The sequence below is a fragment of the Capsicum annuum genome, chromosome 10 (genome assembly GCF_002878395.1).
Source record: "Capsicum annuum cultivar UCD-10X-F1 chromosome 10, UCD10Xv1.1, whole genome shotgun sequence".
Classification (NCBI taxonomy): domain Eukaryota; kingdom Viridiplantae; phylum Streptophyta; class Magnoliopsida; order Solanales; family Solanaceae; genus Capsicum; species Capsicum annuum.
This window is the reverse complement of record NC_061120.1, coordinates 132,939,435-132,953,847: the sequence shown is the minus strand read 5'-3', so window position 1 is coordinate 132,953,847 and position 14,413 is coordinate 132,939,435.

Sequence of the window (14,413 nt, the reverse complement as noted above, 5' to 3'; positions counted from 1 at the left end):
ATTTGAATGAATTATATTAATCAAATTTAATTTAGTTTTAAAACTTAATTAAATTGACTCGCGAAAAATGAAAGGAACCTATAAAAAGGAATGGAGGGAGTTATGCATAATAATTAGTTATTCTAGTATATGCAAAACATATAATTCCGTATTTGATTGAGTATACCACTCCTATGGATTGTTGACGATTATTATTAGTGTTATTAGAATTAAGTTATTTTTAACACGAGTAACATAATAGAATTTTGAATTGAGATCAATGTCCACACATGATCTGCCTGAAAACTTGGTCATTACATAAAAGAAGAAGAAACCTCAGTCCCTGTGTCATGTAGGGACATAGCGTCCAGAGACAGTTAGTGGTTAGAGCGCTAGCATGTAACTCAAGGATAAGGATAAAATAGTTCATTTGGTTCAATCCAAGTCAACCATCATATTAAATCACATTTACATTAGTATAGGCAGATATAAAGATACATATACTTATGTTTATATATAGCTTGCCAAGTCATGGAAAGAGTCATAGAAATCATTCTTAAAGAATTCATTCATGAGAGATGGAGTGAAGAACTCTCAACCTTTCACCTTACCAATTTTAGAACCTTAAACTACTCCGTTACATTAGTCAACGGGATCCGAACCTCAAACTAACTCAACCAATTCATTAGGCAAGGCACTCTAACCACAAGCTATTTTATTAGGCGAGGACTCTAACCACAAGCCATTTCATTGGGTAAGGGACCATTGGTCTTTATGGGAACATTTATCGATTGAACACTTTATTAGGCCAATGTCTTAATTCAAATCACCATTCAATCCAATCGGTGGAAACCAAGACCCTTACTAACCCATTCGTTCTGCATCAGCATTTCTGTTCCACACTTTAGTTCCACACATAATTACAAGTTCATGTTTAGGGAATTGAACCCCTTTCTTAGCCATCAAACCAACACAGTCATAATTTACTAATTACATGGCTAACCATATCATTACAATACCATTTATCCATCATTCTTACTTATTGGGACATCAAACCATCCAAAGTCATAAATAATCCGTTACGTGGTGAACAAGGTTTTTACCAACCATTTACTAAGCAATCACATTCATTATGACTCAATACATGGACAACAAGGACTTTACCAACCATTTATCAAGTATTAACATTCATTATAACAATATCATATCTCATTCATGTTCACTAGACCAACACCATAGTTCAATATACCTTTAACATATGACTAGACATTTTATTTAGACATATCCACAAACACCTTGAGGGCACGCATTTAGCTAGGAAAAAACTAAATTAAAAATTATCAAACTTAGGGTTACTCAAGACCTATTTGTTAAACCAAAATCAATAGGCACCCACATGTGCATATCAGCAAAAACATGAATAGGCACAATCTAAAGTAAAAGTAAAACAATACCCAACCTCGTGCTTCAAAACCCTTTTTATTTGATTTCAAAATCACCATGTACACTTACTAATCCAAGTGTGAAATACATGGTTTTGAGTTATTTAAAAAGAGAGGGAGATACATGCCTTAAGCAAGATGCTTCACCAAGAACCTGACTCCTCCTTGCCTCTAGAAGAACAGCCTTGGAACCCTAGCCCCAAATTCTTCAAAATTGTGTTTGAAAGAGAGTTTAGGATGTTTGATCCACTCAAAAATGTGTTTTAGGAGGCCACACACACTTATATAGTGAGGGGACTTAGGGTTTTGAGGATAGGAAATGGCCATAAGGTCCTCAACTAAAAGCTGGAAAATGACCACAATGTTGGGTACGACTCACTTGAGTCAACCATACCCTAGGGTATAAGTGGTACCCTAACTTGTACCCTAGTCTTATCCTACATCATTTATACTGGTTAGGGTATGAATACACACCCATGAGTCGTATACAAAGGCTTCGGCATATGCCTTAAACTATACACACCATACATACCAAAAATAATTGACTTCAAGTTCAAGCCACCACTCTATACGACTATGTTGGGTACAACTCATACCTTAGTGTATGATTAGGGGGCTAACTCGTACCTAGGGAAGTGAGTAACCCTCACATACTACCTAGGGTATGAGAGAGGGTCTATAACTCATATCCAAGGGGCACAACTCATTTTCTTAGTCGTACCTAGCCTATTGACATCAAATAAAGAAAGTTTTTTCATAGTTCCAAGCCTAGGTGTTTCAATTCTCCCCCACTTGGTTCATTTATCCATGAATGACGGGTAAGGAAAGCATAAACACAAGTTAACACATTACCACCCATCAAAACAACTTCCAAACAAGTTATTACAAGGCATACCACAGGGATATAGCATTTATATCGATCATCATTAATCAATTATTCATTTCATTGTCTTTGAGATTCAAACCCATCATTTATCTAAAACATTTGATCAATTCGAAGCTTAGGGACTTGAAACCATTTTCTACCAAGGACGTACATCAAATCAAGAAGATTAGCACATACCTCAATCATGAGTTTCTGCAAAGGAAAATGAATGCAGATACTTGGACTTCATGTCCTCCTCCGTGTCCCAAGTAGCCTCCCTGAACTATTGGTTCCTCCATAGAAGCTTCACCGAAGCCACTTCTTCGATCGCAACTAAAACAGTTACCGATCCAAGATCCTCACTTAGATATCCTCATATGACAAAGAGTCCAAAATGCCAACATCCTCCAAGGGAACAACGAAGGAAGGGTTACCCCTAAATTTCCACAACATTCAAGCCTACCGATTATATACCCGCGTTATGATCTATCCTTCCCAAAACCTTAGTTCTAGCAGTCACCCAAGAATCTCCCCCACTTAGGGACTTCTACATTCCTTACTTCAAAACATCACCATGCTCCCCAAGCCACTACCATCCAAACCTAAGAAGGGTTATTTAAAGAACCAAATTACAAGTATTCCACATACCACTCAAAGTGATACCTCGAAATAAGACACGACACCATATGCACTAAGTACTTCATAGTAGCTACCTAGACTATAATATAAGAATCATCCTGACATAAAAATACCATAAAAGGAGTCCTTAGGACTGGACACCCAAAAGGCACAACATCGCATATACCATAGGTAACACAGTGTAAGGTCAAGACTCATATTCGGGGAACAAAACATATGCAAGATATGAACCTTTGGTATAAGTTCTAAAAGAATGAACTCAACACTAGTAGAGTTCCCTCTTCACCAAGATAGGAGAGAATCCCTAGAGTATGCAACCGGACCTTCCCTCTCATTACACCAATAAGAACAATGCTCCGCTCTAATAGGTATCACCGAGGAGGCATACTAGGGATACTTGGTATACCTATACCCAAAACCATTCTATAAAGGAGGAATAAGAGTTGGACAAACATCCGAAACAAGACCAATCCCACACTCAACCTCTCTATTCATCAGATTAAAGAATGCCACGGCGGTATTGCTCAACCTAAAGGACATGACTAAGAACTCGTAGTGATCATATCTAGTTCTAAAGGTGGTCTTAGGGATACCCCCTAATCTTAAGTTGATGATAACCCGACCTAAGATCAATTTTAGAGGAACACTTCACACTTTTAATTTTATCAAAAAAATCATTGATTATACGGAGAGGACACTTATTCTTTATGGTCACTTAGTTCAACTATTAATAATCAATGCATTTACAAAGGGAGTCATCCTTCTTATGCAGGAATAACACGGGTGTACCCTAAGGAGAAACACTAGGATGGATGAAACGTTTATCTAAGAGGGTTTCTGATTGCTCCTTAAGTTTCTTCAACTCCATCAGAGTCATTTTGTAAGGAGGGATAGAAATTGAATAAGTGCCCAAAATAAGATCAATCCCAAAATTAATTTCCCTATCGAGTGAAATACCAAAAGGATCATCGGGGAAAATATTAGAAAACTCAATGACCACAGGTACAAATTCTAGGAAAGAACCTTTCGAGTTAGCAGCTTTAACTCAGAACAAATGACACAAGCTCTCTTTAGAGTTTAACATATGGGCTCTAAGATACGAAATAAATCTCCACTTAGGAACCAAAGAACTACATTCCCATAGAATGACTGACTCATTAGGGAATTTAAACATGACCCTGTGGGCATGATAACCTAATGAAACATAACATGAATAACCAATCCATCCCTAGCATAACATCAAAATCAACCATGTTTAACTCTATCAAGTCTACAAGAGTTTCTTTACTACTAACAGATACAACACACCCCCTATAGACCCTTTTAACAACCACAGAGTCTCCTATTAGGGTAGAGACAAAAAAAAGGGACTGACAGACTCTTAAGGCTAAAACCAAGGTGCACAACCGCATATAGGGTAACATAAAAAAGAGCAAGAGTAGACCTTAGATTAAGCAAACAATACATATTATGGGAGAAAAGTTTTATCATACCCACATTGGCATCAGAAGGTGCCTTGGGCTCCCGAGGGATAGTAACAGCATTGAGATGGTCCCAACCAATGTCGAAGCTAAAAGCAGCACCCCTTAGTGCATAAGCTAGAGAAGTGGCAACTGACTCCCTTTTTGCCCAAGAAGAAATCATTATGGAATACTCCCATTGCATGTGACCTAATTAACCATATTTAAAACACCAATTCTTTCCATATTCATAACAACCACAGTGTGACCGACCGTAAAACCAACAAAAAGGATAGTTGAGTGCTGATTAGGCCCCCTAACCTGATGTTAGGCTCCTTGTGCCCTATAAGCATTACTAATTTTAAAATTCCCACCTCCTAATGAGTATAGGTAGGGAGATCTAGCCGTGGAATGAAAGCTAAGACCGAACCAATACTTTCTCTTGGACTACTTTCCACCAACCTAAGTCAACAGAGCAATGGAACGACAAAACCTAGCATTTTAAGGTGACTGAAGAGAAGTGTCACCCCTAAAAATAGGGTTAGTGGGGATAGGTGGAATCCCTTGAGGATAGTTAAATATCACGACTTTTGACAAAAGATCTTGCCTGAATGTTAGGAATTAGAGGAATCTAAAACCTTAGACTCTATATAGCTTGAGATTATAACATAAGAAAGGGAAATATTCCTAAATGTCTCATAGCCCATCTCTAATAAGTATAGCGTGCTTCCTACCCATAAAAGAGACTCTACTTAACACAGCTTTGTGGACTCCCTACTGACCATGAACCTAGGCTCTGATACCAACTTGACATTCCTTAAAACCAGGCCATATCGTATGGGAATCTCAAGCCTTACTTGGACTGAAGATCACCCCATAATCCCAAACGAACCATCTTATTCAATTTATAAGTGTCAGATGGACTCTGACCAAATATTAAAGTAGCAGAAAGTAAAGATAATAGCCAATACTTAGAAAATTTCTAAAATTTCATTAAGGTAAATAATTTAGCAAAAATACCCAAGTCCACAGTAATTCACAAAAGCCTCTATGAATTCGATGTCTACATATCTCAAGACATGCCCCTCGACAATAGACAACACTAAGTCAAAATAAATCAATTCTATTACTTAAAGAAAAAGACTATGAAATGTATGCCTTCTAGGGAATGGAATCTTACCACTTCAATGTCAACACATAATCCACCCGAACACTTGGTCATTGTATAAAAGAAGAAGAAGCCTCAGTCCCTATGTCACGTGGGGACATAGTGTCTGGAGACGGTTACTGGTTGGAGCGCTAGCATGTAACTCAAGGAAAAAGATAAAATAGTACATTTTGTTTAATCCAAGTCAACCATCATATGCAAACACATTTACATTAGTATAGGCAGATATAAGGATATTTATACTTACATTTATATAGCATGCCAAGTAATGAAAAATGTCAAAAAAATCATTCTTAAAGCATTCATTCTTGAGACAAAGAGTGAAGGACTTTCAAACTTTGACCTTACCAATTTTAGAACCTTAAACTTCTCTGTTATATTAGTCAAGGGGGTCCAAACCTCAAACCAACTCAACCAATTCATTAGGAAAGTTATTATAACCACAATCCATTTTATTAGGTAAGGGACTCTAACCATAAGCTATTTCATTGGGTGAGGGACTCTAACCACAAGCCATTTCATTAGGCAAGGGACTATAAATATAAGACATTTCATTAGGCAAGGGACTGTAACCATAAGCAATTTCATTGAGTAAGGTACTCTAACCACAATCCATTTCATTGGGTGAGGTACTCTAACCAAAAGCTATTTCATTGGGTGAGGGACTCTAATCATATGCCATTTCATTAGGAGAGGGACTCTAACCACAAACTATTTCATTATTAGTCAACATTGCTCTTAACCCCTTTAGTTCATGCCTTAACATCCATACAATTCCTTTTCATACTTAAGGACTTGAATCATTTATCCAAAATATAACCACATGGGACTATAAGGTATTCATGAGAAAATTTATCATTTGACACATTATTAGGCCAATGTCTTAATTCAAATCACCATTCAATTCAATCGATGATCACCAAGACCCTTAACCCATTTGTTCTATATTAGCATTTTTATTCCACACTTTATTTACATACACTGAAACACCTAGACTTTGAACCATTGAAAAATAACTTCATTTTTGAGTCTCTGTATTGGGTACGACTAGAGACTGGAGTCATACCCTTAGTCATGACTTATATTCTCCTTTCTCTCCCCTATCATAAATTAGGTGGTGTAGTGGGGGCCACTAACTATCTTAGGTATCAGTGATCCCTACTCAACCATACCCTATGTATATGAGTCATATCTAGGGAAATTGTATAGAGTGAGACTTAAGTTTGAGGTAAACTATCTTTCATACGATTGAAGCTTATGACTAGGGGGTGATTAGTACCCTTTGGATACGACTCATGGTTGTGTTATCGTACCCTTAAAAATTTATGTCACCTAGGAGAAGCCTAAGGTATGATTTAGGGTACCACTTGTACCCTAGGGTACGATCACTAAGGGTATCGTATAAGGGAGTCGTACCCCTACACGAGCTCACTTTTAAATTTTTTAATTAAGGACCTTTTGGTCATTTTTCTTTCCTTAAACCCTAACCCTTATAACTATTTAAGGCATTTTATCCCCCTAATTATTTATTCTACGATACTCAAACACAACTAAACACTCTAAAGGCTTCTTGAAGAAAGATTGAAGGTTAGGGTTTGGAGGACGATTATCTAGTGACAAGAGGGAGAAAACATTCTTAGTGATTTAAGTTGTTTAATGCATGTGCCTCTTACTCTTTATAAATAACTCTAAATCAATGTATTTCACACTTGAATTATTAAGTGTACATGGTTGTTTTGAAATTAAATGAAAAGGGTTTTATTATTCAAAGATGAATAATGTTGAATCTTACTTCATCTTGTGTTTATTCATGTTTTTTATGATGAATTGCATATGTGGGTTCTTGTTTTATGTGTTCTAAGATGTTTTTTATGAGTAACCCTAATCTTGATGATTTTCAACATGAAAATGGCCTTGTAAAAGGTAAGCACATAAGGCATTTGTGAAAATATCTAAGTGAATTGCCTAGTAAAATTATTGGTGATACATTTAACTAGGGCAATGGTCCAATAGTTATGAATGATTGATAAATGATATTATGAAGGCATCATGAGCCATGTAGTATGAATTTTATAACCTTGTTAGTTGATGACTAATGAATGGGTAAGGCCCTAGACATAGAGATAAACTTGAATTATATATTGAACCAAGTGTGGTGAAAATGTGATATATTGTAGTTAATGAAATATGAATCGTTGTGTGGGTCTTAAGGACCATAAATTGTATGGTATGATGAACTGAATAAAGATATTGGCCTATTGAAAAGCTTTAGTAATGAAGGCTTCCACGAGGACCATATGGTCACATATAATGTTGAATTGGCTAAATAAGCCAAAGTTCTTAAATGTGATGTAAATTGTCTGAGTGTAAATGCATGAACTAATGGATCAAGAGTTCAAATGGCGATTAATAACAATGGTAGATTCGAGTTCCTCGTTTAATGACATAACTAGTGATTCGAGTTCCTAGTCCCATGAAACGATGGGTGATTTGAGTACCTTATCTAATGACATAAATAGTGATTTGAGTTCCTAGACCGGTGATATGATTAGTCAATCAAGTTCCTAGTCTTAAGAGATCTCTTATTGTTATAATACCTCATCAAATGACATGGCTAGTGATTCGAGTTCCTAGATCGGTGGTCCAACTAGTGATTCGAGTTCGTAGTCTAATAAAATAAAATGGCTAGTGATTTAAGTTCCTAGATCGGTGATGTGACTAGAGATTCAAGTTCCTTGTCCAATGAAATAAAACGACTAGTGATTCGAGTTCCTAGACAGGTGAAATGACTAGTGATTCGAGTTCCTAGTCCAATAAAATGGCAATGAGATTAGTCAAATGAGCTAACTTAGTTGAAAGTTCTTCACTCCGTATCTAATGAATGAATGATTTGAGAATGCATACTAAGTCATTTTCCCTTGTGGCATAATATAATCATGTTGTGCATATCCATGTGTATTAGTATATGATCAAGAATAATGTTAAGCCTTAGTCTTTTGATTAGCATGTGAAATGCCTATATGTAAGGATAAGTGTATCAATGTGAATGATGATAATATATTAAATTATTGGTAAATGATAATGTTATTTTATCCTTAACCCTGAGTTACATGCTAGCATTCCAACCACTAATCATCTCTGAACGCTATGTCCCCATGCGACATAGGGGCCAGAGCATCATCTTCTTTTCCTGCACAGTGATTAGTAGATAAAAGTGGTTCGTGCATTGACTTTGGAGTGAAGAGCTTTCTTACTTCAAAAGACATTTATCCTTGGTCTCCTATATTTAGATTTAGTTTATTTTGACTTGGTTTGGCTATCATTGGAGTCTTGTCCCGATGTATGCATTTCTAAACTTTGGCTTGTATAGGGGTGTTATGAATGACTATGGACTTGGGCATATTGGACTAGTGTGTTGATAATTATTAAATAGTTGATCTTGTTAATCCTTAACACATAGTACCATTTATGCTATCTTATTATTATGGTTAGATCATATCCGACCCATGTGGATTATTGTTGATGGATAGGTTAGGTTATGGGGCGACCTCTGGTATATGTGTGCTTGAGGTACCCATACGACATGGCCCAGTTTCAGGTCGTTTCAAGTTGGTATCAAAGCGTGGGTTCATGGTAGTTAGAATTCCATAATACCATGTTAAGTAGAGTCTCTTTTATTGGTGTGAAGTGCACCATACTTATAAAAGAGAGGCTATGAGACATTTTAAGAATTTTTTTTTTTGTATTTCAGTCTCAAGCTATAGAGTCTAAGGCCTTTGATTTCTCTGATTTCTGTTTGCTATCTTTCACATCATGCCACCAAGGAGATCTGATATTCAAGCAAGCACTTTTATCCTGGTTGGGGGTAATGTGGATGAAGTTTATCCAATTTATGAGGTTTGGACCCAGGCTAGAGCTGCAACATCTGATCATCATCATAGGGTTCCTCCTATCCCCACCAACCCCAGCTATAAGAGTGACTCTCCTATTCTTTCACCTTAAAGGGATGCTACTAATGTTGAGTTTCGTTGCTCTATTAACCTCTTGATTCAATTAGTAGCCTCTCAATTGAAGCATGGTGCTCCAACTATCATTTCTTTTGAGGCCACAAGAATTGGCCAATTTATGAGGTTGAACCCTCTTATGTTCTCCGATATGAATTTTAAGGAATATCCTCATGGCTTCATTGATAAAATGAAAAAGATCTTCTAAATCATGGATGCTTTAAAGATTGAGGGTGTTGAGTTTGCTTTCTACCAATTAAAAGTTATAGCATACTAGTGGTATGAAGGTGAAAGTTGTCTAGGAGTGTTGATGCTAGCCCCACTATATGTGAGAATTTCTTTGAGGCTTTTTGTCATCGCTTCTTTTCTCAAGAGTTGAGGGAGGCAAACGCGAAAGAGTTTGTGAACTTGAAATAAAGAAGGATGTCCGTTCAAGAGTATGTCTTGAAATTCCATCAATTATCAAGGTATGCTCCTGAGATGATTTCTAGTATGAGGGATAGAATGCATAAGTTTTCTGGGGATTGTCCCGTGATCTAGTTCTTGAGAGCTAGGAAACCTTGTTGATTGAGAACATGTATATCTCTAGGTTCGTTGTGTATATACAACAAGTGGAAGATAAGAAGAAAAAGTAAGCTAAGCTTAGTGAGAGGCAAGGGAAGAAGTTTAGGCCTTCTGAGCATAGTGGTAGAGATGGTGGTAAGTAACCATGAAAAAATTAGGGGAGTCAAGGTTTGTTCTCCTTGTCTAGTGTTCGCTCTCCTTACCCGATGTTTTTAGGTGGTCATCTTTCATAGTTTAGTGGTAGTTCTCGGGCATAGGGTGCCTAAATTTACACTAGTGGTGCCCAGTCGGCTCCACCCTGCCCTTCTTGTAGATTTTATAGTTAGAGTTTCCATGGTCAGGCAAGAAGGAGAGTGAAAGATATTTTTATTATGGTATGGTTGGACATATACAACGAGAGTGCCCCTCTCAGATGGCTGCTTTGGCCAACAAGGCTCTTATTGCTACTCCATTTACTCTCGTACCAAAGAGTGCAATGTATGCTTCTATTTCTATTTCTGGCACCGGCACTGGATAAAACCTCTTGTCTGCACTTGTTACTCTCCAAGATTCTGAGGCGTCTCCCGTATATTGACACATTTCTCCCGTAATGTATATTGTTTGTTTGATCCAGGGTTTATTCTTTTCTATGTAACCCTGTATGTGGTTGTGCATCTTGATTATGGTCCTGAGAGTCTGTCAGTTCCTTTTACTATTTCTACCCCAATAGAAAACTTGGTTGTTGTTCACTGGGTCTATGGGGTTGGTATTTGTTAGTGGATGGAATACTCTTGTTGACTTGATAAAGTTAGACATGATTGATTTTAATGTCATTTTGGGGATGGATTGGTTGCACTCTTGCTATTCTTCCTTAGACTGTCGAACCCATAGGGCCATGTTCAAATTCCTTAATGAGCTGGTCATTGTATGGGAAGGCGGTTCCTTAGTGCATAAGGAAAGGTTCATCTCATATCTTAAGGACCAAAAGTTGGTTTCAAAGGGATGTTTGTATAATTTGGTCCGAGTTAAAGATTTTAACTCTTAAGATCCTTCTCTAGGCTCCGTCCTCTTGGTTAATAAGTTTCCCGAGGTGTTTCTCAATAATTTTCTTGGTGTTCCTCCTGATAGGGAAATTGATTTTGGGATTGATCTTGTTCTTTACACTCGTCCGATCTCTATTCCTCCATATAGAATGGCTCCAGAGGAGTTGAAAAAAGTTAAGGAGCAATTGAAGGACCTCTTAGATAAAGTTTTTATCCATCCTTGAATATCTCCTTAGGATGCTCCCATATTGTTTGTGCATAAGAAGGATGGGCATTGATTATCGTCAGTTGAACAAAGTGACCGTAAAGAACAAATATCCTTTTCCTAGGATCGATGATTTGTATGATTAACTTTAGGGTGCAAAGTGTTTCTCTAAGATTGATCTTGGATCAGGTAATCATCAACTTAAGATTAGGGAAATGGATATCCATAAGACTATCTTCAAAACTCGGTATGGTCACTATGAGTTTCTTGTCATGCCCTTTGGGTTGACAAATGCCCCAGCGACATTCATAGATTTGATGAATAGGGTCTTCAATCCGTTCATGGACATATTTGTCATTGTGTTCATTGATGATATCTTAGTGTATTTCAAAAGTAAGGTGGATTATGTAGATTACCTCCATGCCATGTTACAAACATTGAAGGATCATCGTTTGTATGTTAAATTATCCAAGTATGAGTTTTCATTAAAATTTGTGGCTTTTCTTGGTCATGTCACCTCTAGTGAAGGTATCATGGTAGATCTCCAAAAGGTTGCGGTAATTAAGAAGTGGCCTAAACCTATGACTCTAACCAATATTCAAAGCTTCTTGGGTCTAGCCGGTTATTATAGAAGGTTTGTGGAGAGTTTCTCTACTATAACTTCCCTGTTTACCAAGTTGACCCAAAAGAATGTCAAGTTCTCATGGTCCGATGAGTGTTTGGGTAGTTTTGAGAAGTTGAAAGATAAATTGACTTCAGCTCTGGTTTTGACCTTACCCAAGGATAGTGAGGGTTTTATGGTTTATTAAGATGCTTCCAGAGTCGTTCTTCGTTCTGTGTTAATGAAACATGGTAGGTTGGTAGCCTATGCTTCTAGGCAATTGAAAGTTCATGAGAAGAATTACCAATTCATGACTTAGAGATGTTAGTCGTGGTCTTTGTGTTAAATATTTGTCGGCATTATATTTATGGTGCTCATGTCAATATCTTTTTCGATCATAAGAGCCTTCAATAGGTGTTTACTCAAAAGGAGTTGAATCTTTGGCAAAGACGGTGGCTTGAGATATTAAAAGACTATGATATAAGTCTTCATTACCATCCCAGTAAGGCAAATATAGTCTCTAATGTTCTTAGTAGATTGTCCGTGGGAAATTTGACCCATTAAATGAGGATTCCTAAGAATTGGTAAGGGATATTCACCATTTGAAAAATCTTGGAGTTTGACTTGTAAACTCTAAGAATGGTGGTGTATTTGTGCATCCAGTATCTCAATCATCTCTTGTTGTTGAGATAAAGGAAAATCAAGTCTTGGACCTCCATTTTGTGAATATAAAGAGTAATATAGGTCAACACAAGGTTGCATACTTTGTGATTGTTGGTGATGGTATCTTGAGATACCAAGGTTAGCTATGTGTTCTTGACGTCGATGGATTGAGGGAAAGGATCATGGATGAGGCTCATGATCTCGGTATGCTATTTATCCCGGTTCCACCAAGATATATCATGACCTTAGAGAGTTCTATTGGTGGAGTGGTATGAATCATGCTGTAGCTAGCTATGTAGCAAAGTGTATGGTGTGTTAATAAGTGAAAGTTGAACACATAAGGACCGGTATTTTGTACCAAAAGATTGTCTTGCTCGAGTGGAAGTGGGAGGCAATTATAAGGATTACATTACCGATCTTCCTAGATCTCAGAATCAATGTGATTCTATTTGGGTCATTATTGATAAAATAACCAATATTGCTCATTTCTTGCCCGTAGGGACTAATTTTTTGGCAGAATATTATGCTAAGTTGTATCTTCCAGAGATTGTGAAGTTTCGTGGTGCTCCAGTGTCTATTATCTCATATCGTGGTCCTCTATTTTCAACCCACTTTTGGAAGTCATTCCAAAAGGTTTTGGGTACTAGAGTGTGACTTAGTATCATTTTCCACCCGCAAACAGATGGACAAGCGGAGAGAACTATCCAAACCTTAGAGGGTTTGTTGCGGGCTTATGTAATCAATTATGGTGGTAGTTGGTATGACCACTTTCCTTTGATGGAGTTCTCCTATAATAATAGTTACCACTCTTGTATTGGCATGGCGCCTTTGGAGGCATTGTATGGTAGGAGATGTCAGTCTCTCATTGGGTGGTATGAAGCTTGCGATGGTATGTTTCTTATATCCTATTTATTTCACCAATATTTGGATAAGGTAAAGGTGATTCGTGATAGATTCAAAACCACTCAAAGTTGCCAAAAATTCTATGCGGATGTGAGGCGTAGGGACTTAGAGTTTTGTGTTGGCGATTGGGTGTTCTTGAAAGTATCTCCCATGAAGGGAGTGATGCAGTTTGGTAAAAAGGGGAGGCTTATTCCTCGGTATGTTTTTCCCTAATTGATTGTGAAAAGTTTCAAAAATGTTGCATATGAGTTGGAGTTTCCTTTTAGCATGGACTCCATTCACCCGGTTTTCCATGTCTCTATGTTGCGGAAATGTGTGGGTAACCCATTATTGGTTGTTCCCTTAAGGGGTGTTGATATCTCGGACTCCTTGTCCTATGAAGAATTCCTGGTAAGCATCATAGTTTTTCAATTTTGATGGTTATGAACAAAAGAAGTGGGTTCGATGAAGGTTCTATGGAGGAACCAAAAGTTTGGGGAGGCTACGTGGGAGGCGGAGGAGGACATGAAATCCAAGTACCCACATTTTTTTCATCCCGAAGACTTGTTATTGAGGTATGTGTTAATATTATTGGTTTGAATTATGTCTTGAGTTGATAATATGTTCGAGTACCTACACTTTGAAGGTGCCATGTATCCTCAATAAAAGATAGGTTTGAATCCCCCAGTGAATGAATGAATGAGTGATTGAATAATCATGATATGTGTTGTGTTGCATTCTTATTGTTGTATGCTCATTTTAACTTGTTGAAAGCTGCTTTGATATGTGATAAAGTGTTAACATATGTCAATGCTTTCCTTACCCCTCATTAGCGGATGAATGATCCAAGTGGGGGAGAATTGAAACACATAGATTTTGAACCATTGAAAAACAACTTCGTTTTTATGTCTCTAGATTG